This window comes from Ahaetulla prasina, chromosome 4 (assembly GCF_028640845.1).
Source record: "Ahaetulla prasina isolate Xishuangbanna chromosome 4, ASM2864084v1, whole genome shotgun sequence".
Taxonomy (NCBI): Eukaryota; Metazoa; Chordata; class Lepidosauria; order Squamata; family Colubridae; genus Ahaetulla; species Ahaetulla prasina.
This window is the reverse complement of record NC_080542.1, coordinates 14606651-14634106: the sequence shown is the minus strand read 5'-3', so window position 1 is coordinate 14634106 and position 27456 is coordinate 14606651. Positions and strand designations below refer to the sequence as shown.

The 27456-nt window shown below is 38.4% G+C and overlaps 2 pseudogenes; both read right to left on the bottom strand.

Annotated features, from left to right (window-relative positions):
• Positions 1 to 4181: 4181 nt before the first annotated feature.
• Positions 4182 to 8827, bottom strand: LOC131197273 (histone H3.3A-like; annotated as a pseudogene).
• Positions 8828 to 9365: 538 nt separating this feature from the next.
• LOC131197967 (vomeronasal type-2 receptor 26-like) lies at positions 9366 to 22509 on the bottom strand (annotated as a pseudogene).
• Between the last annotated feature and the right edge of the window lie 4947 nt (positions 22510 to 27456).

Below are 27456 nucleotides of genomic sequence, written 5' to 3'. Positions count from 1 at the left end.
GGAGGGAGAAAGGAGGAGAAAAGAGGAGGTAGGAAAGAGGAGAAGAGGAAGAAAGAGGGGTAGAAGAGGGACAAGGAAGGTGTAGGGTGGAGGGAGGAGAGGATGTAGATAAGAGAAGGGAAGGAAGGTCTGGAAAGTAGCAGAAGAGGGAAGAGAGTTAAAAGGAGGGGGTGGTGACTGGGCAAGCCCGACTAATTGTATATGACTGTACATTGGATGAGTTGTTGGATTTGAATGTAAAAATAAAACTTTTTTATAAAAAAAAAAGATGATTTCCCTCAGTAACAGTGTTGGAAGGGACCTTGGAGGTCATTTAGTCCAACCCGCTGCTCACGCAGGAGACCTGTACTAGGGATTCGAACTGCCGACCTTTCTGATCAGCAAGCTCAGTGTCTTAGCCACTGAGCCACCCAGTCAGCTGCTGAGCCACTTAGTCATATCAGTTTGCACAGATTATTACCTTCCAGACAAATTGATTGAGAAGGATCTCTCTTCCTTTATGGACCCTTGCTGTCCTCTTGACTCCCAAGGAAAGCATAGCGTATAAAGCATGTGCCACAACATAGACTGAATTATAGATGCTGTAGCTATGGGCAGTCATACTCATCTCAAAAACAGATGAAAGAAGTGCCTCCAGCTTCTCCACACCTGTGTAGGTCACTGTTGCTTGGCTGTCCAGCGTGGATCCAGGAAACAAACATTCAAATGCTTCTTCCCAGAAGGGCCGAATAAAACCATTTCTCTCTCCCTTTTCCAAGATAGGTTTTCTCATATGAAGAAACTCCTGGAATCCTAATATCTCCTTTGAATGGATTGCAAAGCTGAGGGCGCCATGGAGGAAGTCTATATTCTCATGCTTTTGAAAGGGAAGGGATGTGAACTCCATCTGAGCTGACATAATCCAGACTTTACACACTGCTATTGCTGCGATGTTCTCATATTTTAGTATGGTGGGAAACATTCTAATAAACACCATGGTCTTAATATCACCATAAATAACAGAAACATTAGCAGTGCTCTCCGTTACAGCATGGTATGTTTGAAATCCTTCCGTCACCATCTTGTCAATGTGATCAACAAAAGTGATTACTGGGAATCTTTCAATGAAATCGAAGCAAATTCCTTTCTGAGAAAACATGGGAACAACTTTCTGGACAAATCTCTCTCCGTTGTCATCGTTGTCATATAATACCCCAATCCACCTCCATTGGAAATGTAAGAGTAACTGAAGAATTCCTCTGCATTGTCTGTTGACATTTGGGAACATCTGGTGGTACAAAGCAATCTGAGCTTTCCTACTTAACTCAGAAGAAGAACCATAGGTGAACTAAAATAGAAAGAAAGAAAGAAAAAAGAGGGCATGGGACAGAGATCTGAAAATTGATTAAATATTTCAATTTCAGTTAGATTCAGTGAGTACGGATGAATGAGGGTTACTGGCTATACCATTTGGTAATGAAGGTCATTATTCCATTTGGAGTGTCTATAAATTGTTGAAATATCCTAGATAACCAGTTTGGTGTAGTGGTAAAGGAACCAGGCTGTAAACCTGGAGGCCATGAGTTGTAGTCTTGCCTTAGGCAGGAAGTATCTGATTGACCAGGGGCCAGTTGTTAGAATAATTAATATATAAAGGCATGTCAATCATGCCTGTGTGCATCACATAGCTCTGTCCCAAATTACATGTATTTTTCCTACAGACAAATCCTAGAGGTCAAGTTCAAGTTATTTCTGATTTTGTCATGTCAGTCAATATTAGGGACAAATCTTAACTTTGGTTAGACTGTGAGCTAAAATAGAAAAGCTCCAGGATGTCTCTACTAGGGGACTCTTGGGTACCACATTTTATCCTGAATTCGATGCTATTTTGCTAATCAACTTTATAAAGGTAAAGGTTTCCCTACCCTGTCATGTCCAACCCTAGGGCATGGTGCTCATCTCTTGGCTGAGGGAGCCAGTGTTGTCTGAATACATTTTCTGTGGTCATGTAGCCAGCATGGCTATATGCTAAAGGATCATGGAACATTGTAACCTTACCGCTGAAGTGGTATCTATTAATCGACTTGCATTTGCATGCTTTCGAACTGGTAAGTGAGCAGAAGCTGGGACAGGAATGGGAGCTCACTCTGTTGCATGGCACTTGGGTCTCGAACCCAGCTGACAAGCTGAACATCTTTAACTGCTAAGCCATCACGCCCCCAATCAAGTTTATTCACTGACCCAAAACCCAAATCATTATTTATGATAGCAGAGTCAAATCCTGCGCTGTCTAATATCAAAAGCTATGGACCAAGGACTCCTTCAGAACTATTTTTAATATGAAAATATTTTAATAAATACTTCCTCGTTGCTGAAAGATCAAGGTGTCATTAGTTAGAATGTCAAAATCCATAAGAGAATGACTAATCTTATTATTAGGATTGTTTACTGTTACTTATTCATTTTGATTAGTATTAACAATTAATATGTATTGATGTTATGAGGGAAAAGCACTGTTATTATGAGACTACTATTAGAGAATACTATTATCATTACTGTGATGCTTATTACTCAAAAGAATTGCAACCAGACAAAACACTGTCCATATGGATTTTGAATATGTTTTTATTTATATTAATAAAAAGAAAACCTGGTTTTCCCAGTTGTAATGTACGGCTGTGAAAGTTGGACCATAAGAAAGGATGAGCGCCAAAGAATTGAGGCCTTTGAACTCTGGTGCTGGAGAAGGCTCCTGTTGGACTGCAAGGCGAACAAACAAGTCAGTCCTAGAGGAGATCAACCCTGACTGATCTTTAGAAGGCCAGACCCTAAAGATGAAAATGAAATGCTTTGACCACCTAATGAGAAGGAAGGACTCACTGGAGAATGCTGGGAAAGATTGAGGACAAAAGAAGAACGGGACGACAGAGAATGAGGTGGCTGGATGGAGTCACTGAAGCAGTTGGTGTGAACTTAAATGGTCTCCAGAGGGTAGTAGAGGATAGGAAGGCCTGGAGGAATGTTGTCCTTGGGGCCGCAATGGGTCGGACATGACTTTGCAACTAACAACAACAACAAAAATAAAAGTGTCATTATTTTAATTAGAGCACTTATTCAGGTGACTACTTAGCTTTATGCCAAAAACAGTATGTGTGTGTGTGGTTTTTTATTATTATTATTTTTATGTAAAACGTTTAACTTAAAAATGCTGACACTATGATATATAAAATATCTATTATAAATGCACATAGTGTATTCTATAGCTGCCAGATTAAAAAAAAATTTTTAAGGAAACTGTAAGTTACGCTGTGGTTAAGACTTAGACTTTACCCCTTCAGAAAGTCCACATTGTGACACAGTGATTTATGGTCAGACTTAACGGCTCCAGCTGTGAAACACTTGAATCAAGTTATAACCAGCTGCAAATGGACCCTGTACACAATTATATCAATTCTCGTACCTTACACTTTTAGCCACCCAACAAGTCATTAACATACAAAAACACCTAAACATATGTTACTTAGAGGCAGAGGAAGTTGATAAGAGGGAATAGTCTTTGTGATTTCAGGACTAATCCTAAGAATGATGGAAATGTCTATGTGATTGCAGGGCAGCTTTATGAAAAGATTTTTAGATGGTCTGACCTCTGATTAAAAGTAATCTAGATATGTTTAAATTTGTGGAATTTAAGAAGCTAATAGAAGAATTATTAATGAGGTTTTAGGGAATTTAAATATGGGGACTAGACTTCATTTAAAATTTCAACGGCATGGAACACAACATTTACTAGAGATGTGCAAAAACTATTAATTTGAATGAAGAAGAAGGAAATGTATAGAATACAATGAAGGATGAAATTTGAAATGGGTTTAAGCATGTACTTGACTGACAATCTGTTCACAATGATGTTTTTTACTATTATGTTTATAAAAAAAATTAAAAAATTGCAAAAAGAAAAAACCATACAGAAACACCTATGAAAAGAATGAAAGATCACCCATTCCTTCTGCACATGAGCAATTTGTCACAACTGAGCAACAGGGCTCACATCACTGAGTTTTATGTGAAAAGTCACTGCTAGCATTCATCCTGAGTGAAAGATGGAATGTACAAATGTGACATATTATAAACAATTTCATACAAAAAAAAGGTCACAAATTGAAACAGAATTTACTACAAAACACCGTAAGAACTGCTTCCTTTTAAGCCCTCTCGCCCCATATCCTATGAGCCAACTGGATGTCTTTGGGCATAATGGTAACTCTCTTGGTATGGATGGCATGGAGATCTGTGTCTTCAAACACACCCACCAAATAGGCCTTCTGCAGTGTGCCAATGGCTGCACTCTGGAACCTTAAGTCTGTCTTGAAATCTTGGGCAATTTCCCTTACGAGCCTCTGAAATGGAAGCTTGAAAATCAAAAGTCCTGTTGACTTTTGGTAACGGTGAATCTCATCCAGTGCCACAGTACCAGGTCTGTAGCAATGAGGTTTCTTGACTCCACCAATAGAGAGGGTGCTTTTCTTAGCAGCTTTTTCTTAGCTGTTTATGTGGAGCTTTGCCACCAGTGGATTTGCGGGCAGCCTGCTTGGTACGGGCCATTTTTCTTCACTCTTCTCTTTCGCGAACAAGTCCTTTTAAAAAAAAAAAACACTTCCACTGTGAATACACAAATAACATGTACTGCGCAGCCTTCGTAGAAACCTTAACCGTCCCCTCCCTCTGCTGGGATGCTGCCTTTATAGAGGGAGGGAACAGTTAAAGTTGTGTGTGTGTTTATGAACGATAGCATTTGAAAATAAAATTTAAAAAGAAAAGAAAATACCTTACTTGTGGAACCTTGTAAACAGACAGGATAGCTGCCATGTGGATAAAGATTTCTGAATTAGGACCACCAATGACTGAGATTGGATTGTTCTCTGCATCATACCTGTAGTTAGGAATGAACTTGCCTTGTGTTGAGAAGAGTTCCATTAAGGCGTGATAGGTCCAGCTTGCAATAAAATGACTGTTATAGATATGGAAGCCCAGAGTGAAATTGGGCAAAATATGAGGATTTTCATTGATCTCCTTTACAGCAAATGCCAAAGACAAAATGTGTTGGTAGAGCTGAGTCACCACCCTGAAATGAAATTTAAAGGCTGACTTGTGGAGAATTTGATCAAAAGATGGCATATATTACAAAGCAATAAGATTTCTGGCTAATAAATGCCATTTTATCTAATTTTAATAACCCTGAATAAATATTGATTCATATATCAGGAACTGGGTGTGTTTAGTTTAATGAAAAGAAGGACTAGGGGGTGACATGATAGCTGTGTTCCAATATCTCAGGGTCTGCCTCAAAAATGAGGGAATCAAGCTATTCTCCAAAGCACCTGAGGGTAGAACAAGAAGCAATGCATGGAAACTAATCAAGGAGAGAAGCAACTTAGAACTAAGGAGAAATTTCCTGACAGTTAGAACAATTAATCAGTGGAACAACTTGCCTCCAGAAGTTGTAAATGCTCCAACACTGGAGAAGATGTTGAATAACCATTTGTCTGAAGTGGTGTATGGTTTCCTGTCTAAGCAGGGGGTTGGACTAGATGATCGCCAAGGTGTCTTCCAACTCTGTTATTCTGTTCTATTCAATCTTTCATTTATTTATCAAATTTATTTGCCACTGATCTCATGGTTCAAGGTGATCCTGTCAATGTTCACCAACTACATACATATAAAATAGTTTAAACCATACCAAAGAGTGAGCAGAGAAATTCACCATCTAAACCACAAATATCCAAAACTTAATCAACTTAATCATGCTGTATATACATGGTGAGACTGCACGCAATTTTACATCCAAATGTTTGCTTGGATCTCATAATCCAAACATTCTTAAGCAATTGCCATGTTCATGAACGGGGACTTGCATAGTCATCTGTGCCTTTATGAGAGAAAGAAGGTAGGAGGAAAGATTAGCAAAAGAAGGTTCAGGCAGAACAGAGCAATACTTTCACAAATACATTTTCTATGTCTCTTACTCAGTTTCATAGAAAAGGTCAGTAGAAGGTCGTTCCTGAAAGGTAATCGTGTTTGAAAATATGTAGATCTGAGACAAAATTCCACCAAGGATAATATCTCCTAACTGATAGTATTTATGAAGAATCGGAAGAGGATCACTGATGGTGCAATTCATGTGAGGAATTTTGCAGAGCACGTGAGGCAAAAACGTGACAACCAGGATAGAAAACTTGCATGACATAATTCCGGGTTTTTTTATCACTTTCTTTGACTTCACATGATCTCTTATTGACTTCTTTGCTAAATAGCATAGCCTCATTTTAAAGACTACTTTGCTGGTTTAGGTGGCTTTTGTAGTCAAATAAGCATTTTTAATAAAAAATAAATGAAGTTTCTTCAATTCCAGATCAAGAATGGTAACACCTTTGTCTTTGATTACAATTTTGTTTGACCTATCTCACTGGTCCAGGGACTTGTAAAAGAAGTAGAAATAATTGGGATTGATTTGATAATTACCTGAAAGGTAATTTATGTGTTTATAATTACAACTTCTCTGAAATCTTACAGAAATGTTTATTCTATCTCTATCTCCATGTCTAGCTGGGAATTACACACAGTTCAGTTTTGATTTGCAGTTTTGATGGCTATGGCAGCTCTCGTGAGACACAGAAAGAACTAAGTTTGATGTTAATTTGATAATGATAAGAAACACCATGTTTATGTTTCTTATGATTAACATAAGAGGTTTTACAAAGAGGTATCAAAAAAGAAAACGTGTTTATTATACCTTAGCAAATGTCATTTTTGTGTGACATTGGACTAAGGAAGAACAAGAATAAGAAGTTTATTCCTGTAGAAAGCAACCAAAACAATGTATGCTAAGTGAGAAGCTTGCTTTCATGTTACATATTTTGAATGGTACTAAAGTTGTATCTGTGTCATTTTAGAGGGTAGATGGGACCAGAATATTTCAAACTCTGAAATATAACAAACATGGCAGAGGAATCACAGTCAAATGATGAGGCAATTGGAAAGGCAGGATGAAGCAATAGTTGTCTTCTATTTTATTCTTAGAAGTGAGAAAGGCCACCCTTCCTAGCCAAGCAGCCTTAACAAAATGCTCCTATTCAGCTTTTCTGAAAGGAAACAAGATCTCAATGATCTTCTCAGTTTTATCTAGCTGAGTTGAAATTCAAAGAATATAAAGAGGACTCTGGTTAATCTGTGAATGGGGATGAAAAGTTTATTTTTGGTTACCATTAGCCTAAAATTTCCTCAGGATATAAAAAAATCCTTCTCAATATGACTGTGAAGTTTCAGTTTCTTTCTTTGGTTCATGACAACATTTTAGTTTTCAGTACCTTCTTTTATTTAGTAGATGCTTCTTGCTTAGTTCAGGTCCAAACACAATGAAGAAGTAGACTTGAGTAAAGAAAAAACAAACACTGCAGAACAAAAGATTGTTGAGAGTAGAGAATTTGGCTATGTTGAAACTGTCAGGTAATTTCCTGGCTAGAAAAGCTGAAGTCAACAAATGAATTTCAAAACACAATAAACCATGACCAGAAATCCTTCATTGCCTTCCACTACAATTTCCTGAGACATTGAATGTTGATAAAAATGTGGGAATGATGGGAATGTGATCAGCTATGAGGCGCAAATGGTGGCTTGAAAAGAGAGCAGTAAAATACAATGGACCTCACTTCCTCCATTCATTTCCTCATTTTAGACCCAGACTTGACAGAGACTTTAACCAACAATAGTAGGAGTGTCAAACTTGCAACCCGGGAGCCAGATATGTCACACGCTGGACACTCCCCTTCCCCCCGGGTTTAGCAAACGGGAGGAAGTTGTGATATGTCACATGATGATGTGACGCTGTGAGTTTGATACCCCTGATTTAGAGCAACAACAAAAGTTGGGCAGTATATCACTATAGAGATGTATTAAGTGAAGAAAGAGAATTACAAAAATAACAATTTGTAGGGGTGTCAATCATTTTGTAGAATCTATCGCTTTGAAATGGCTTAATGACCAGCAGCATAATATCGTAATGATTTCATTTGGAAAGAGATGTAGATTGACAATAAACTAGAATTATGTCTATTGCATGTACAGCGGATAATGATTATCACTGCTATGCCATGTTGGTAGTTATAGCCATAACCTGGTATATCTAGAAGATAGATTGTGAAAAATGGGATGTGGGATTCTTTTCAAAACCATGGCTTGAAGCCTTCCCTGAGGGAGGAAATCTTGAGAACCTTTTTATATCTTGGATATTTCAATATCTCAAATGATAACTTACAAGGAAAGCAAGCATGTGTGCCCATATGTAAACTTAATAAGTTGTTTACAATACAGACATATGCTTTCCAAAGAATTAAGTACTGATTCTCAATTCTGGAGATTGAAACTACAAGAAAGGACAAATAAAATAGTGCTCTTTTTTCTACATGTTCTCACTTCACTGCAAATTTTTTGAGTTTTGCTCAATTTATTTTATTTTTTATTTAATTAAATCTGGATCTGGATTTATGGAAACAGACTCTTAAGCATCCTGACTTCAAGATGCTTAAGAGTCTGTTTCCATTAATCCAGCTCTTTGGAAAATTGTAAGCAGCTTTAATACAGGCAAAAGTCATACTACAAAGTTGATTTTCCCATTGTGATATACAAAAGTCAAGTGCTTTATATAAGTGCATACTTTACAATTGGAACATAAATTAATTCTTCTGATACTTCTGAATTAGTGCAGACATGGACAATATCTTGATGCCTTCCAGAGATAAAATATCTATAGTGGCATTAGAATTCTATCAGACTTTGAAAATGCCTTATTATCTTCACTACTTAGAATATTGAAAATCAATGTAAATATGTTTAGAGCAGTCACATTGCAACTAATTCTCAATTTTCAACCATAATCGTGAGTGAAACTTCTATTCTTAAATAAGGCAGTTGCTAAGTGAGTCACTCCCAATTTTACTCTCAGTTTTGCCATGATCTTAAATGAATCATCCCAGTTGTGAAGCTGTTAAATTAAGTCAGCTTCCCTCATAGACTATGTTTGTCAGAAACTACTTGGGAAGATCTGGAATGCTGTAACAGTAGTAAGTTGGAGGATCACTTGCAAGTCACTTTTTTTCAGCGTTGTTATAACCTTGAATGATCACTAAACAAATGGTTCTAAGTCAAGGATTATATTTTTTCTGCACAATAATAAATATAATAGAGCTGATCAAATTGTAGTAAAAGTACTTTGATTTGTAGCAGCACAATATGTTATGATGACAAGTCGATGGACTTTCAATTGTTTGACCTCATCCCATTCCAACAGAATTTGCATTAGTTACTGGGAATAATTTTTCAGGAGTTAAAAATTATCTCTTCATGAGCAAATGCTTGCTGTTCAGTTCAGGTCTGAACAGGATGATAAAGCATTTGGGGGCAAAGATACAACCCAACAAGCCAGCACTGGAAGATAAGATGGAGAAGATCTCCACAGCCACCATATATTTTCCTTTGGTACTCAAGTAGCTGGGGACAAAAGATAACCAAACACTGCAGAAGACAAACATACTAAAGGTGATGAATTTGGCCTCATTAAAGCTATCAGGTAATTTCCTGGCCAGAAAAGCTGCAGAGAAGCTGACAATGGCAAAGAAGCCCATAAAACCCAAGACATAGTAAATATGGTCACTTCATTGCATTCTAATACAAGTTCCTGAGACACTGAATGCTTATCATAACCTGGGTATGGTGGGAATGTCATCAGACAGAAAACACAAAGGATGACTTGAACAAGAGAGCGGAAAAATACAATGGAGCTCACCATTTTCTTCCCCACCCATCTCCTCATTTTGGACCCAGGCTTGGTAACCATGAATGCTAGGACAACCACAATGGTTTTGGCCAATAAACAGGAAACTGCCACTGAGAAGATAATGCCAAAAGCTGGCTGTCGAAGAAGACATACAAGTTTATTTGGTCTCCCAATAAATAACAAGACACAAAGGAAAGAGAACAGTAGGGAGATGAGGATAATGTAGGTGAGGTTCCTGTTGTTGGCTTTGACAATGGGAGTGTCCCTGTGTTTAATGAAGATCCTGAGCACATAAGATGTGATGAAGGCAAAAGAAAGAGCACAAACAGCCAAACTTATTCCCAGAGAGTCTTCATATGATAAGAATGTTATGACTTTTGGAATGCAGGAATTTTTGTTATGATTTGGGTATTGATCTTCTGGACATGGAGAACAGTCAGATGTATCTAAAAACAACAATCAAAATTCAGTTTACAATCTGTTACACTAACCATTGTATTGACGGAACAGGTTCATGACGTACTTTGCATTGCATTGTATCACACTTGAACGTGAGAACAGTTACCTGTGCCTAAACAAACCATTCACAGAACATGACAAGGCACTCAGGCGGAGATGTGAAAATGAAAATGAGACCAATAAAACATACAAATGCCCCAAACAAAATCTGCTGGAAGTAACATGGGAAATAATGTCTCAGTCTCCCAATAACCATGGCATCAATGGGAGGAATAAAAAATAGTCCTGCTAAACTATCCTTTTGTCCAAATTGTATGCAACCAGACACAAAACTGTGTGTTTGTACAATTGGTACAGAATCTATAATATTGAAAAACTCTGATTTAAGGACATTTTGGCCAGGGATGATTGAAAAGGACTATAATACTAGAAGGTTCTGATCCAGACACTTCACTGGTCAAATACAAGTTTATTCACTTAATACTCTAGGGACCTTTGATTTGATGATCAATTTGATGAAGTGCTTAAAGATGGATTATCTAGAAGTAGGGAAAATGTGAATTCCAGTCCTCCCTTTTGAGATGAAAAATAGTTGGGTGATGTTGGGCCATTCACTGCCTCTCAGTCTCAGAAAGAAGATACAATCAAACCACTTCACAGATATTGCCAAAAATATATGCATCTATCCATGTAGCAGAAGTAAAGATTGGTTAAAATGGAAATTTACTCCATGCTGGTCAGGGAAGAATCCAAGCACTGAGATCTCAATAGGAAATTCAAAGCTCAAAGCTCTATGGCGTAGTGGTTAATATGCAGTATTGTAAACTAACTCTGCTCACTGCCAGGAGTTCGAGTCCTTTTAGCCTGACTGGCTCAAGGTTGACTCAGCCTTCCATCCTCCCAAGGTCAATAAAATGACGTCCCAGATTGTTGGGGGCAAAATGCTGACTCTGTAAACCACTTAGAGCAGTGGTTCTCAAGCTTTATAGTGTTGTGACCCCTTTAATACAATTCCCCTTTAATACAATTCCCCATGATGTGGCGGCCCCAACCATAAAATTATTTTCATTTTGAATTTATCGCGCCTGAAGCCATATTGGCTAGCGATTGGGAGTGATTGCAGCTGGCTTGAGAGGAAGACATCAGAGCAAAGATTTCTCTCTTTTTTAATTCATGGCGCCTGAAACCAAATTCCACTAGTGATTTGAAGAGCCTGCAGCTGGCTTGTGGAGTCAATCATTGGAGCGCGATTCTTCGACTCGCAAGTATACTTCCCATATTTCCGATGGTCTTAGGCGACCCCTGGCAAATCGTCATTCGACCCCCAAGGGGGTCCTGACCCACAGGTTGAGAACCACTGACTTAGAGAGTGCTGCAAAGCACTATAAAGTGGTATATAAATCTAAGTGCTATTGCTATCTATTTTATGTCCCATTCTCTCCTTATACTTCATAACGAATTTCTGCATCTCCCTTGTGCTTATATCTGAAGTGTATCTATCAATTCATGCACTTTTTTATTATGAATAATTTCACAAGTAAGAGGATTGCATTCCTGTCTACAGAGGTGATATTAAGCCGGTTTGTACTGGTTCAGGTGAACTGGTAGAAGTTCCTGTGGGTGAGCCCACGCAGCTCTATGAAGTCCTATTTAAGCACGTTTTCTAGGCCAGCAGCATGCATGGAAAGTGCACGAGCGAGCAAAGCGCATGCATGGAAGGCCGGGCGCAGACACAGAAGGTGTGTGCACAAAACAAGTGTGTACGTGCATGGCAAACCAGTGATAAGAATATTGAAAACCCACAGCTGCTTGTCTAGCCAACTCCTCAGGAGCTGATTCACTTCCGTTACTTAGTTTTCTCTTAAAAGAACCCTCTGTACATGATATCTCTTACCCCTTTCAGCTGAAATTTTCCCTTCTGGACACGGAAGGCAATCATAACAGCAAAATGGCCTCCCTTCCTTCTTGGTCTTCCGAAAGCCTCTCTGGCAATGACCATTACACAAAGAAATAGGGTACGCCTATTCCCGCAAAAATAAGAATAATATATTAGCATTCAAATGGATAGAAGGATAGACAGATTTGAGATTTACTCCACGCTGCAAAATCAAATGGATGCATGACAAATATTGATAAGACTTATTGGTTTAATAATCAAAGAATTGCAAAATGGCTGTTAGAACCTGCAATGTTCTTGGGGAAAAAATTATGTGCATGATAAATATTTTGGTCAAAGGTAGCTGTCATCTTGAATAAATGCCTTTCAATGTAATTTACACTTGATGAAACATATCATGCAACCCCTTCACAAAAAAGTTATCACACAAAAATGTTAAGATTCCTTTGAAGGGTTCTAGCAGTGGTGAAATTCAGTTGGCTCTATCCGGATCGCGCGATACAGTAGCACCAGTGGTGGGAGGCTCTGCCCACCTGTCCAAATGTCACCACATCTTGTTTTTAACCTTTTCCGCATGCACAGAAGGCTCTGCGCATGTGTGGAGGAGGCATGCACACTCACATTTGAAAACCGGTAGCAAAGGTAAGTAAATACCACCCCTGGTTCCAAGGATTGGGCATGACAATATTCAAAATTCAGGGTCTCATTACAGCATAAAGTACTGTATATAGTATAAAGATTCAACAGAGAGGGCACGCTACAGGTTCCATCTGTAGCCAAAGGAGTACAGAATGTTGTCGATTTCCCACTAAAGTCATACCTATTTATCTACCTGCATTTGCATGCTTTCGAGCTGCTAGGTGGGCAGGAGCTGGGGTAGGAACAAGCGCTCACTCATTACACTGTGCTCGGTCTTGAACCGAGGTTGTCAGCTCTCTAGCTGACAAGCTCAGCATCTTTAACCATTGAGCCATCAATCCCTTTTTATATTGTAGTTTTACTTAATTGCACTATACCACCCAGAGTACATTCTGATGAGATGGTCAGCTATATGGAATGAATGAATTAATGATGAGTGAATGAAAAAGTTGGTGTTTCAGATAAGTGAAAATCTATAATAGACTTTTATATCCATCAACCCATGTACTGTATTAGTACATCAATATCTAGCCATCATGGTTAGGGCAACATGGGAGCTATAATTGCAGCCTAACACTATTGGAAGGTAGCAAAGCATAAGAAAAAAACAAGAACATAAGAACTTTATACTTTATTCCAAAATCATGGCTAGAATGCCCTTATACAACTTACAGATTGCAGTTCAGATCAGGAATTTTGCATGAAATTAAAACATGCAGGGTGTGATGACACATAGAATTCACATTCACAAAAGCAGGTTTGCTTTAGAGTTGATAAAAAGATCAACTGATTGATCAATAATTGAAATATTTCAGCAACAATCCAATCTAATTAAACAAAGTAAGAGTTGATCTGGTAACAAACCTTTCATGCAGGATTAAATATAAGAGATAGATAGATAGATAGATAGATAGATAGATAGATAGATAGATAGATAGATAGATAGATAGATAGATAGATAGATAAGAATGTCCAAACCTAAACCGTAACTTTTTATAGCAATCCCAATTCATTCCAATTTGTCACTTTTCCTAGCAATTTCAGTAAAGTTAGTTTGCCATTACAAAAATACCGCTGTCTTCTTTAAGTGACAAGTACTGAATCAGACCTCTAATAGTGATATGAGATGGATGATAACAATATTCAAAAATCTGTCTCTCAATCCATCCAAGCCTGAATTTAGGCAATTCAGAAGAGGACTGTTAATAAACTTTCATTGCCAGAATATGGATAGTAAAATATTAAGTGTTGTAAGGATGAATGCTGTCTTCTATGGAGTGAAAAAAAGGCCATGGGAATCATCAGGGATAGAGAAAGAGCTATCGAGAGACAACTATTTACTACAGAACTTTGCTCAGGCTTTATCAAAATTCAAATCAAGAATTTGCTGCTTAATCTCTAGAGTTGGTTTCAAGCCTGAGAACTTTTGAGCATTATGTGAGATCACACAAGTCATATCCAAGATTGTTCTTTTTTTTTTCCAAGTTTTTTTTATTTTATATTATTTAGATATATATCAATGTGTGAATAGTGTGATACCTGAGTATCATACATTTTGATACAATTATTATTCATAGTTATTATATTTCATTTTCATTGTTTCATATTGTTTAAACATACCTAATACTGCCACCCTTTGATTTCTAGACCTCCCTCTTATTACTGCATATATCTTGTTATGTTAATATATACATATACTACAGGGGTGAAATCTAAAAATTTTCCCTACCGGTTCTGTGGGTGTGGCTTAATTGGTGGGTGTGGCTTGGTGGTCAGGTGACTGAATGGGCATGGTCAATAATAATAAATAATAAAAATAATAAAGTATACAAAACTTGGGAGGCACCAGTCTACCTTCTTTAAAAATAGAGGCCCCTGTTGTGCCTTGCTCGCCCCCCTCGCCGCAGCCGGGCCCTTCTCATCTCCTGCCAGACACTGATAGTACAGGAGAATGTCTTGGCATGCCTCCAGCCCCCAGTCCTGGCACCATGCCTGGACAGTCCGAGCAAGACGAATGGCCTGACATGCCTCTAGTCCCCAGTCCTGGCACCATGCCCGGTCAAACGGAGCAACTAAACTCCTCCCCCACAGCATGTGACCCTGAGGAATATGAAGCCAGTCATGAGATGGTATTACTAACAGCTGGAGGCTGGAGAGATCCACGCTTCCGGAGAATGGAGAGGCGAAGTCAGCAAAAGGAAGGGAGGGGCAGGCCTGGATAAGTGCTGAGTCATGGAGCCGCACCCCATGGCCTATATAAAGGATCTGCTTTCTGGCATTCTCTGAGTCAGGCAAAGTCTAATCTGGATTGCTGAAGTCACACCTTGGATTCCTGCCTGCCCTGAGGACTCTGATAGGACTCTGGCAGAGCTGCAGAGGCACGCTTGATACGGACTTCCCCGACCCGGCCGTCAGAGGAGGAGTGGGACACGACAGCCCCAGTCTACCAATTACCTTTTATTGAGAGGCCCCAGTCTACCTTCTTTAAAAATAGAGGCCCCGGTCTACCAATTGTGTTTTACTGAGAGGCACCAGTCTACCAAGTGCCCTTTTTTGGCAGGCACCGGTCTACCTTCTTTAAAAATAGAGGCACTGGTCTACTAGCTGCCTATAGCACTGATCAGCTGTAGTGCGGCCCTTTGAAGTGCTGCGGCAGTCATTTAAGGCCGTTTACAGCAAGGCGTGGGCAGGGGCCCCCAGAGATTTTTGCTACAGGTTCTCCAAACTACCAGCCCCCATCGCTACCAGACCGCGCAATCCGGTCTGAACTGGGAGTATTTCACCCCTGATATACTACCACTCCCCTCTTATCTCTATCTCTATTTTAGCTTTTTTCCCATGTCACCATAATATTCAAAGATGTTTCTTTTCTATCTTTCATCTTTCACCTGCTTTGTTATTCATATTCCCCTTATTTAACTCTTCACATCTATTTATATTAAAGTTTCAATGTACGCTTCTAGTACCAATCATAATCATTTAAACATATAGAATAAATCTATTCATGTTCTTTCCAATTATCCAATCCATGTGATTCTACTATTAATACACGTGTTTACATTAAATCATAATATTTTTATGCATGTTTAATAATACCATCATTCAATCTCTAATTTTCCAATTAATGCTTATATTTCACTCTTCATATCTATTTATATTAAAATATTATCCTAATGTCAAGACTGTTCTTCTTACAAGAGGAAACAAATGCACCAGGAAGTTGAGTGTGACCCAATGATTAAGCTAAGAAATAACTTTTAACAAAGGCTTAGGATTTTGATTTATTTTGTTTTAAATTTGTTGAAAAGATTTAGGACAGATGACCTAAATCCTCTTACCTGATTAAAGTTTTCTGGCCATGTGATGAACTCCAGATGGATATTGAAGATTTTGTCTGGAGAAGAAAATGGATCTATTCTTCCCACTTTTACCTTAGAAAATGACCTGTTTGGAAAAGTGATCCAATTTATAATATCAAGTCCTCCAATAAATTCTCCATATCTATCAAAAGAGATCTTTTCGCCCACATTATTGTTGAAGGAGACACTTCTCAGAAAAGGGCAAAGCTAGATTAGAGAGAAACAAAAAAAATCATAAAAGGAAGGTAAAATTATTTCATTTCTGCTAAATCTCCAGTTGATATGTAGGAACTGAAAAGGGTGTTCCATCCTATTGCTATTGCTTAAACAGTAACTACACAATTCACATTTAAGCTGGGATGAGCTGTATTTCTTCAGACATGACAGGATGAGAACATGCATTTTTGCATTGATGGAAACTGAATTCTCCTGGATGGGCGGTTGTCTTTTGAAGATCACTTGACGACCATCTCCAGGAGAGCTTTTTATCAGGTCCGCCTGATTCGCCAGTTGCGCCCCTTCCTTGACCGGGATGCCCTATGCACGGTCACTCATGCTCTGGTTACCTCTCGCTTGGATTACTGCAATGCTCTCTACATGGGGCTCCCCTTGAAGAGCAGCCAGAGGCTCCAGTTAGTTCAGAATGCAGCTGCGCGGGTGATAGAGGGAGCCGGTCGTGGCTCCCATGTAACACCTCTCCTGCGCAGACTGCACTGGCTACCTGTGGTCTTTCGGGTGCACTTCAAGGTTTTGGTTACTACCTTCAAAGCGCTCCATGGCTTAGGACCGGGTTACTTACGGGACTGCCTACTGTTACCGATTGCCTCCCACCGACCCGTGAGCTCTCACAGAGAGGGACTCCTCAGGGTGCTGTCCGCCAAATAGGGTGCCGTCTGCCAAAGGGGAAGGGCCTTCTCTGTGGGGGCTCCCACCCTCTGGAATGAACTTCCCCCAGAACTCCGTCAACTTCCCGACCTTCGGACCTTTCGCCGCGAGTTGAAGACTTACCTATTTATTCGCACAGGACTGGCATAGAAATTTTTAGCAGTTTTTAATATATTGTTGTAAATTATTTGGGGTTTTATAGTTTTAAATAGTTTTAATTTGGCCTGATATGTAATAAGATTTTTAATAATTGTTTTTATTATGTATATTATTATTGTTTTTATTTTGGCTGTGAATCGCCTGAGTCCTTCGGGAGAAGGGTGGTATAAAAATCTAAATAAACTAAACTAAACTAAAGGAGGTTTTTCCTTCATGGACAATTTTCAGTCCTTTTTTTTTTTTTGGTTTACATTTATATCCCGCCCTTCTCCGAAGACTCAGGGCGGCTTACAGTGTATAAGGCAATAGTCTCATTCTATTTGTATATTTTTACAAAGTCAACTTATTGCCCCCCCAACAATCTGGGTCCTCATTTTACCTACCTTATAAAGGATGGAAGGCTGAGTCAACCTTGGGCCAGGCTTGAACCTGCAGTAATTGCAGGCTACTGTGTTCTAATAACAGGCTCTAACAGCCTGAGCTATTCCGGCCCCTTGTTCAGTACATCTGAGAATAGAATAGAATAGAATAGAATAGAATAGAATAGAATAGAATAGAATAGGAATAGGAATAGGAACAGGAACAGGAACAGGAACAGGAACAGGAACAGGAACAGGAACAGAAACAGGAATAGAGCTGGAAGGGACCTTGGAAGTCTTCTAGTCCAATCCCCTGCTCAAGCTGGAGAACCTATAATATTTCAGATAAGTGACTGTCCAGTTTCTTCTTAAAAATCTCCAGTGATGGACCACTCAAGATTTCTGAAGGCAAACTGTTCCATTAGTTAGTTGTCCCCACTGTTAGGAAGTTTCTCCTCAATTCCAGGTTGTTTCTCTCTTTGATTAGTTTCCAAGCATTGTTTCTTGTCCTGCCTTCTGGTGCTTTGCAGAATAATTTGACCCCCTCTTCTTTGTGGCAGCCCCACAAATACTTGAACACTGCTATCGTGTCACTCCTAAATCTTCTTTTCTTTAGACTAGCCAAACCCAAATCCTGCAGCTGTTCTTCGTATATTTTAGCCTCCAGGCCTTTGATCATCTTAGTTGCTCTTCTCTTGGTTGCTCTTTTCAAAGTCTCAACATTATTTTTTTTGGTAGTATGGTGACCAAAATTGATTGCAATATTCCAGGTGTGGTCTTACTATGGTTTTATAAAGTGGTACTAATATTTCATGTGATCTTGATTCTATCCCTCTTTATAAAACCCAGGATAGTATTAGCTTTTTTTGGCGGTGGCTGCTGCTGGCTCATATTCAAATGATCATCCACTAGGACTCAAAGTTCCCTTTCACAGTTACCGTTTTTGAGCCAGGTCTCCCCTAATCATATCTATATCTTTGTTTTTTCCTGTCTTAATATAAAACTTTGCTTTTCTCCACAGCCTATTATGGCTTGTTTGTTTGGGTATGCATATAATAATTTATTGTTATAATAAATTATAAATTATATCCTATAGGTTTGTATTGGGAATATTGAGTGTCTTTTGCAGATTGAATTTAAAGAAAAAGACCAAGTAGATTTTGTTATGGAGAATTTTTCCAAGATCTAAGTCAAAAGTTATAAATATAAATACTATACATTGTTTTGATGTTTTCTGCTTTAGACTTACCTGCCATGATTGTAGGTTCTGAAACTTCTGCTTCTCCAAATTCACCCAATTTCTTTGCTTGTATTTAGAAGAATGCAATGACTGCACAGCATGTGCCACGACATAGACAGCATTGTACACATTGTAGCTATGGCCACTCATGTTAAGTTCAAAAGCAGAAGTAGGAAGCGTCTCCAATTTCTCTTCTCCAGTACAGAGATTCTCAGGCCTTTTAATTCGTTTATTAGACTTGGGAAATGAGCAATCAAACACCTGCTCCCAAAAGTCTCTGATAAAGCCATCATGTGGTTCCGTTGTTGGATTTCTGCTCCGAAGAAATTCCTGGAATCCCAACACTTTCTTTGACGTAGAGGAGAGGGACAAAGCACCATGGATGAAACATATATCCCAGTTTCTGTTAAGGGATACTGATGCAAAATCCATTTCTGCTGGCATAATCCAGATTTTTTCTCTCAGTCCTAAATCTTCTACTTCTGAAAAACGGAGAAGTGTTCTTAAAATTAACATGGTCCGAAGGTCACCAAAAATAATGATCACATTGGCTGTGCTTCTCATGAGAACTTTATATATTTCAAGTCCTTTATCCATCACTTCCATAAAATCACTGTAGAAAGCTACATTTGGGAACCATTCCATAAAATCAAAGCAGATTCCATGCTGAGAGAACTTGGGGACTACATCCCGTACAAACTTCTCTCCTGCTTCATCTTTCACAGAAAGAAGACCAATCCAGGTCCACCTGAAATATAACAGCAACAGAAGGATTCCTTGGTGTTGTAAGGCCTCATTGGGAAACATCTGTTGTAAAAATACATCTTGGGTTTCTTTATTCATTACTGGAGCAGAGCCATACGTGAGCTAGAGAATTTTGTAAAAGAAACCACATCAAACCAAAAGTCATGTTAATGTCTCCTTTTACTTGGTCTGAATAAAATTATGTTTTCTGAATTTTATTGCTGCTTTCTAAACACCAAGAAAGCTCAAACCCAGGTTTCAATTCAGAGCTTGGCTTGAATTTGGAATGTGCAAAGAGTTTGGGCAAGAGGCTTCAACATCCCATCTGAGCCAAATAAGGGTGACCCAGACAGCAAGCAGCTGGACAATTGGTATCTATATATGTTTGGCATATATTCTAAGTTAGAGGGACATTCTTGATATTTTCCACTAGCATTGCCACTACTGTTCTCTTCACTATACTCATACTCTGTTCTGTTAAGACACTTTCAGATTTGGAGACTAATACCTACAACTTCAAGTGGAAGAACAACTAACTAATATAATATAAGCTTCCAGAGGACTCTGAAATGGGGTCATTGTATCAAACATGCAAAGTATGGAATAAGGCAGTTAGCCATCCTTTTATGCTCTGGAGACTATTTTTTGCAAAATGTGTATAGGGAGATTAAGGTTGAAAAATGACCAGTTCTGCATTGCAAATGACTAAAGTCATTTCACTCCAATGAACCTCTTAACCACCTTTCCCAAATTGGGGCTGGGGGGAGGCTCTCTGTCACACCTAGGCAGACACAGTTATTGAGTTAGGATGTGTACTTTACCATGATTTCTCTAAATGAATGCCAATCTTTATTTTTTTTAAAAAGGATACTGAAGATATTTCAAGAAGCTCTACACATATTTTAAAAAGTAATTCTTACAGACCCCTCACATCCTGGACATAAACTATTTCAACTCCTACCCTCAAAATAATGCTATAGAGCATTGCACACCAGAACAACTAGACACAAGAACAGTTTTTTCCTGAACACCATTACTCTGCTAAACAAATAATTCCCTCACCACTTTCTTTCTTTCTTTCTTTCTTTCTTTCTTTCTTTCTTTCTTTCTTTCTTTCTTTCTTTCTTCCTTCCTTCCTTCCTTCCTTCCTTCCTTCTTTCTTTCTTTCTTTTTTCTTTCTTTATTTTGTCAAACACAACAGTATATATAAGTATAAGCATGAAATAACCATACGAATTGTCAAACTATTTACTAAATTAAAAAAAAACTATTTACTAAATCTGCACTGCTATTAATCTCCTCATCGCTCTCACCACCCATCTCTTTCCACTTATGACTGTATGACTGTAACTTTGTTGCTTGTATCCTTACAACTTATATTGATATTGTTTCCTGATTGCTTATTTGTACCCTATGTCTATCATTAAGTGTTGTACCTTATGATTCTTGATGAACATATCTTTTCTTTTATGTACACTGAGAGCGTATGCACCAAGACAAATGCCTTGTGTGTCCAATCACACTTGGCCAATAAAAAATTCTATTCTATTCTATTCTATTCTATTCTATTCTATTCTATTCTATTCTATTCTATTCTATTCTATTCTATTCTTCTTTTAAACAGATACTTCGCAAATACTGTGCCTTGAGCAGGTTCTGATTCATTAATGATTCATAAAGAGAGATGTTTGTCCATTCTATTACACTTCATGAATCATTTCTTTTAATGAATTCATTAAACCCCCCTAAAGCCTAACTTCATATTGAAATATTTCCCTTGTCCCAAACACAGTGCTTCTAAAGAATTGCAACTAGTTATAATGGGAACTGAGAGAAATTTATATGATCCTGGGAATACCTGTGGAATTTTGTAGAGAGACAGAAGGTTCAACATGTGAAGACAGATGTCAGGTCCTCCAATTACTGCAATGGGAATGTTCCCCATGTCACACTTATAGTTTGGGATGAATGTGCTGTGCATGGAAAGAAGTCTCATTGAGGCAAGGAAGGTCCAGCTTGGACTAAAATTGCTATTATAGATGTTGAACCCAAGGGTGACATTGGCCAAGATCTGGAGATTTTCACTGATCTGTTTTACAGCAAAAACCAGGGCCAGGACATATTGGTAACTCTGAAATACAACCCTGTCGTGAAAATTACATCCTTTGTTAAAGACTGTTATGTTTCAGTTCTACATCACATTACTTCATAAAGTGTGATACAAATATAATTTTGCTTATCACTGAAAAAATAAAATGGAAAAATAAAAATTACAAATCTGCATTTCTGAACAACAGTGGTTATCATTTGGAAATTCTTTAGGTTATACCCGGGTTCATGTTCCCCAAATAATCAACAGAGATGCTTGAGGTACTTGTATGAACTCAGTGAAAAATTGACTTCTTGCTATGGATCTTCTGATTTCAGTGAAAACCAAGCCCCAATGAACTAAATATTAAGCCATACAAAACTATTCCAGGAAGTTTTGCTTAGGAACAACACCTAAGAATTGTTAGAAATAGATCTTGCCCTTATTCATTCGTGGATTGTTAGCATAACTCTTAGAATGTTGACTTTTGGGAGAAAGTCATACTGGAACAATCATAGAAATTGAATAACAAAATAAAGAATGATACAAACTCTCCTTTTTACAAAGCTGAAGATGCAGTATATATGAATACAGTGTATTCTAGCAGTTCAAAGTAAATTGTCCTTTGTGCCATGTGAATTAATGGTGGTGTAGAAATCTTATCTGGGAAGAAACGAACAACTTACATTACTTCATCCTGAAGTTCGCTGGAAGGGTGACGATCAAAAAGAATTGGACTGGAAAAAGTATAGACTTGAGAAATTATACTAGCAATGGTCAAATCTCCAGACTGAGAGTACTTGTGAAGAATAGGAAGAGGATCATCAACATTGCAATTAATATCAGGAACCGTGTGTGCTGCTTGAGGCATTGTTACTAGTAACAACACCAAGAAAACAATTATAGTTGATACTCCAATAATCAACTTCTTTGTCTATTTACTTCTTCTCGTTCATCAGAACATTGAACTGCAATTTTACAAGACCTTGCCTTAAAATCCTATAAATTTCCTGTGAAATGCAGAACATCCAGTTGTGCGGATAAATAATTAAGGAATGAATCCTTCATTCAGAGTGTGACCATGCGTGGATACAGTATCCTCTTAATGTCATTCAACTCCATCAAAGAATGCTTTTATTGCCTATTTATCAGCGATCAACTGACAAATAAATTGGATTGCCATTGGAACAGTAATCAAATTTTACAACATGGGTTTGAGGTCCTGTGGGATTTGGAACAGGTGCATAGATAATCATAGTTAATTTTATAATTATACAGGAGATAACTATATGTTCAACTTTTTCAACTTTGCAACTAATAAAATATTCAGTGCAATTGTCAGGAAAACTTCTCAGATCAAGAAGCAACAATGCACATCAATTTAAAATTTTAAAAAATTATTTTAAAAAGTTAAACATGAATATCAAGAGAACCATTTGAGATACCTTGAGAAATTTTAAAACTTGTGAACTAAACAGCATGAGATGGAAAAATTAGAAAACATATATTCCCAATTATTTAATTTCTAGTAGAGTATGTGGGAAATATGAGATACTGATGACATTTCAGTTCTTTCAGCCGTAGTTGACAGATGTGAATTAGGATTTTTTTGTATATTTTGCTGACTAAATATTTTTGTTTCCTCCTAAAACACACACACACACACACACACACACACACACACACACACACACACACACACACCAGTTTTGGACAACATAGAACAGAGAGAATACTGTATATTTAATCAATTCTACCGAACAAAAATTCTCCCAAAATAAATATTCCAAGCTCAATCAAAATATATGGGTTGTTGTTGTTAGTTGCGAAATCATGTCTGACCCATCACGACCCCATGGACAATGTTCCTCCAGGCCTTCCTATCCTCTACCATCCTCTGGAGTCCATTTAAGCTCATGCCTACTGCTTCAGTGACTCCATCCAGCCACCTCATTCTCTGTCGTCCCCTTCTTCTTTTGCCCTCAATCTTTCCCAGCATTTGGCTCTTCTCCAGTGAGTCCTTCTTTCTCATTAAGTGGCCAAAGTATTTCAGTTTCATCTTCAGGATCTGGTCTTCTAAAGAGCAGTCAGGGTTGATCTCCTCTAGGACTGACCGGTTTGATTGCCTTGCAGTCCAAGGGACTTGCAGGAGTCTTCTCCAGGACCAGAGTTCAAAGGCCTCAATTCTTTGGCGCTCAGCCTTTCTTATGGTCCAACCTTCACAGCCATACATTGCAATTGGGAAAACCATAGCTTTATACGCACTTTTGTTGGCAGGGTGATGTCTCTGCTTTTTAGTATGCTGTCTAGATTTGCCATAGCTTTCCTCCCCAGGAGCAAGCATCTTTTAATTTCTTGGCTGCAGTCCCCATCTGCGGTGATCTTGGAGCCCAGGAAAATAACATCTGTCACTACCTCCATTTCTTCCCCATCTATTTGCCAGGAATTGAGAGGGCCGGATGCCATGATCTTAGTTTTCTTAATGTTGAATTTTAAGCCACCTGCATCAAAAGGCTTTTTAGTTCCTCTTCGCTTTCTGCCATTAGAGTGGTATCATCTGCATATCTGAGGTTGTTGATATTTCTCCTGGCAATCTTAATTCCAATTTTTGATTCATCCAGCCCCGCCTTTCTCATGATGTGCTCTGCATATAAGTTACTCTGCATATACTATCACCTGTAGGGTGATAGTATACAGCCTTGCTGGACTCCTTTCCCAATTTTGAACCAATCAGTGGTTCCGGGTCCAGGTCTCACTGTTGCTTCTTGACCCTCATACAAATTTCTCAAGAGACAAATGAGATGGTCTGGTACGCCCATCTCTTTAAGAACTTGCCATAATTTGTTGTGATCCACACAATCAAAGGCTTTAGCATAGTCAATGAAGCAGAAGTAGATTTTTTTTTCTAGAACTCCCTAGCTTTCTCCATAATCCAGCGTATGTTGGCAATTTGATCTCTAGTTCCTTGTCTCTTCAAAATTCTGCCTGGTAGTTCTTCTGGTAGAACTTCTGGTAGTTCTCAATCCACATACTGCTGGAGCCTAACTTGTAGGACTTTAAGCATAACCTTATTAGCATGTGAAATGAGTGCAATGGTGCAATAGTTTGAACATTCTTTGGCATTGCCTTTCTTTGGAATTGGAATGTAAACTGATCTTTTCCAATCCTGTGGCCACTGCTGAGTTTTCCAAATTTGCTGACAAATTGAGTGTAGCACTTTTATTGCATCATCTTTTAAGATTTTGAATAGCTCAGCTGGAATACTGTCTCCTCCACTAGCTTTGTTGTTGCTCAATTTCCTAAGGCCCATTTGACTTAGGATGTCTGGCTCAAGGTCAGTGACCACCCCATCATGGTTATCAGGGATGTTAATCTCGTTCTTATATAATTCATCTGTGTAATTTTGCCACGTCTTCTTAATCTCTTAATCTCTTCTGTTAGGTCCCTGCCACTTTGGTCCTTTATCATGCCCATCTTTGCATGAAATGTTCCCTTCATATCTCCAATTTTCTTGAAGAGATCTCTGGTCCTCGCTATTCTATTGTTTTCTTCTATTTCTTTGCACTTTTCATTTAAGAATGCATTCTTATCTCTTCTAGCTATTCTCTGTAATTTTGCATTCAACTGGGTGTATCTTTCTCTTTCTCCCTTGCCTTTCACTTCCCTTCTTTCCTCAGCTATTTGCAAAGCTTCCTTAGACAGCCATTTTGCTTTCTTGCATTTCTTTTTCTTTGGAATGGTTTTAGTTGCTACCTCTTGTACAATGTTGTGAACCTCCGTCCATAGTTCTTCAGGCACTCTGTCTATCAGATCTAACTCCTTAAATCTATTTGTCATCTCTACTGTATATTCATCACGGATATGATTTAGTTCATACCCGAGTGGCCTGGGGCTTTTCCCTACTTTCTTCAATTTAAGCCTAAATTTTGCAAGGAAAAGCTCATGATCTGAGCCACGCTCAGCTCCTGGTCTTGTTTTTACTGACTGTATAGAGCTTATATGTGCTTTGGCTGCAGAGCAGATAGTCAATCTGATTTCTGTGTTGACCGTCTGGTGATGTCCATGTGTAGAGTCATCTCTTGGGTTGTTGGAAAAGAGTGTTTGCTATGACCATTGTATTATCTTGACAGAATCCTATCAGCCTGTGCCCTGCTTCATTTTGAACTCCAAGGCCAAACTTGCCTGTTATTCCAGTTATCTTTTGGCTTCCTACTTTTGCATTCCAGTCCCCTATGATGATAAAGACATTATTATTTGGTGTTAATTTTATAAGGTGCTGTGGGGTTTCATAAAACCAGTCAATTTTAACCTCTTCAGCACCAGTGGTTGGGGCATAGATTTGGACTACTGTGAATTTTATCCTCTTCAGCACCAGTGGTTGGGGCATAGACTTGGACTACTGTGATATTGAATGGTTTGCCTGGGATTCGAACTGAGAATATTCTGTCATTTTGGGGATTTTATCCCAGTATTGCTTTTCCTACTCTTTTATTGATTATGAAAGCTACTCCTTTTCTTCTGAGGGATTCTTGCCCACAGTATTAAATGAATAAATGAAGAATTAAATCCACCCATTCCTATCCATTCGCTGATTCCTAAGATGTCCATTTTCAGTCTTGTCATCTCTTGTTTGACCACGTCCAGCTTGCCTTGATTCATGGATCTTACATTCCAGGAGAAAAAATCTTTACAGCATTGGACTTTCCTTTCACCACCAGATACATCCACAGCTGAGCATCCTTTCGGCTTTGGCCCAGTCACTTCATTCTTTCTGGTACTACTAGTACTAGCCCTCCACTCTTCCCCAGTAGCATATTGGACACCTTCCGACCTGAGGTGCTCATCTTCTGGGATCATATCTTTTTGTACTATCTATGGGGTTTTCATGGCAATGATACCGGAGTGGGTTACCATTTCCTTCTCTAGTATACATGGGAACATATAGAAAATCAGATATAAACAGATAAATGTTTACAACTTTCTTTTGTAAGATGATGTTTATTCTTTAATTATTGTTTAATTAAAAATTATGGAAATAATACCAAAATGAATGAAATGAAAGGACATTGAGAAGTTTTAGCTAAGCTACCAGTCACATATTAGGGGACAACCTGTATTTGTCACTTTGTCACTTTGTAGTAAAGATAGTAAAAGGAGAAGGAAGCGAAAATGATACAGAAAGGAGAAGCAGTAGGAGAAGAAAATAGGAGGAGGAGGAGGAGGAGGAGGAGGAGGAGGAGGAGGAGGAGGAGGAGGAGGAGGAGGAGGAGGAGGAGGAGGAGGAGGAGACATGCATTCACTAAAAGGACAGCTGCCACATCTTGCAAATTTCCACTACTTCCTACTGCAGATACTTTCTGAGTAAAGATCCAGGTCACTTACATTTCTTGGATGATATAGCACAATGTTGTGGGAATTTGGATGATCTCTTTAGAAAAGGAGGATACAATCAGAAGGTCATAACCAACCACTCTTTTCTAAAGTACATTCACATTTTCTTATTCAGCATTTGTACAGCATTTGTTCAGGTTAACAGCAATGCAGTAATGTTGATCCTACAGGTCATAGAAGATAAACCTTCAATGTGAAGGAGTTTGGATTGCTCATCAAAAATGTGAACTTGAACTTGTGAACCAAATAGCATGAGATGGAAAAATAAGAAAATATAAGTTCCCAAATAATTAGTTTGTAGTAGAGTAGATGGGAAATATAAGATACTGGTGATGTTTCATTTCTATCTGCTGACTTTGCATTTAACAACAACAACAACAACAACAACAACAACAACAACAACAACAACAACAACAACAGAGTTGGA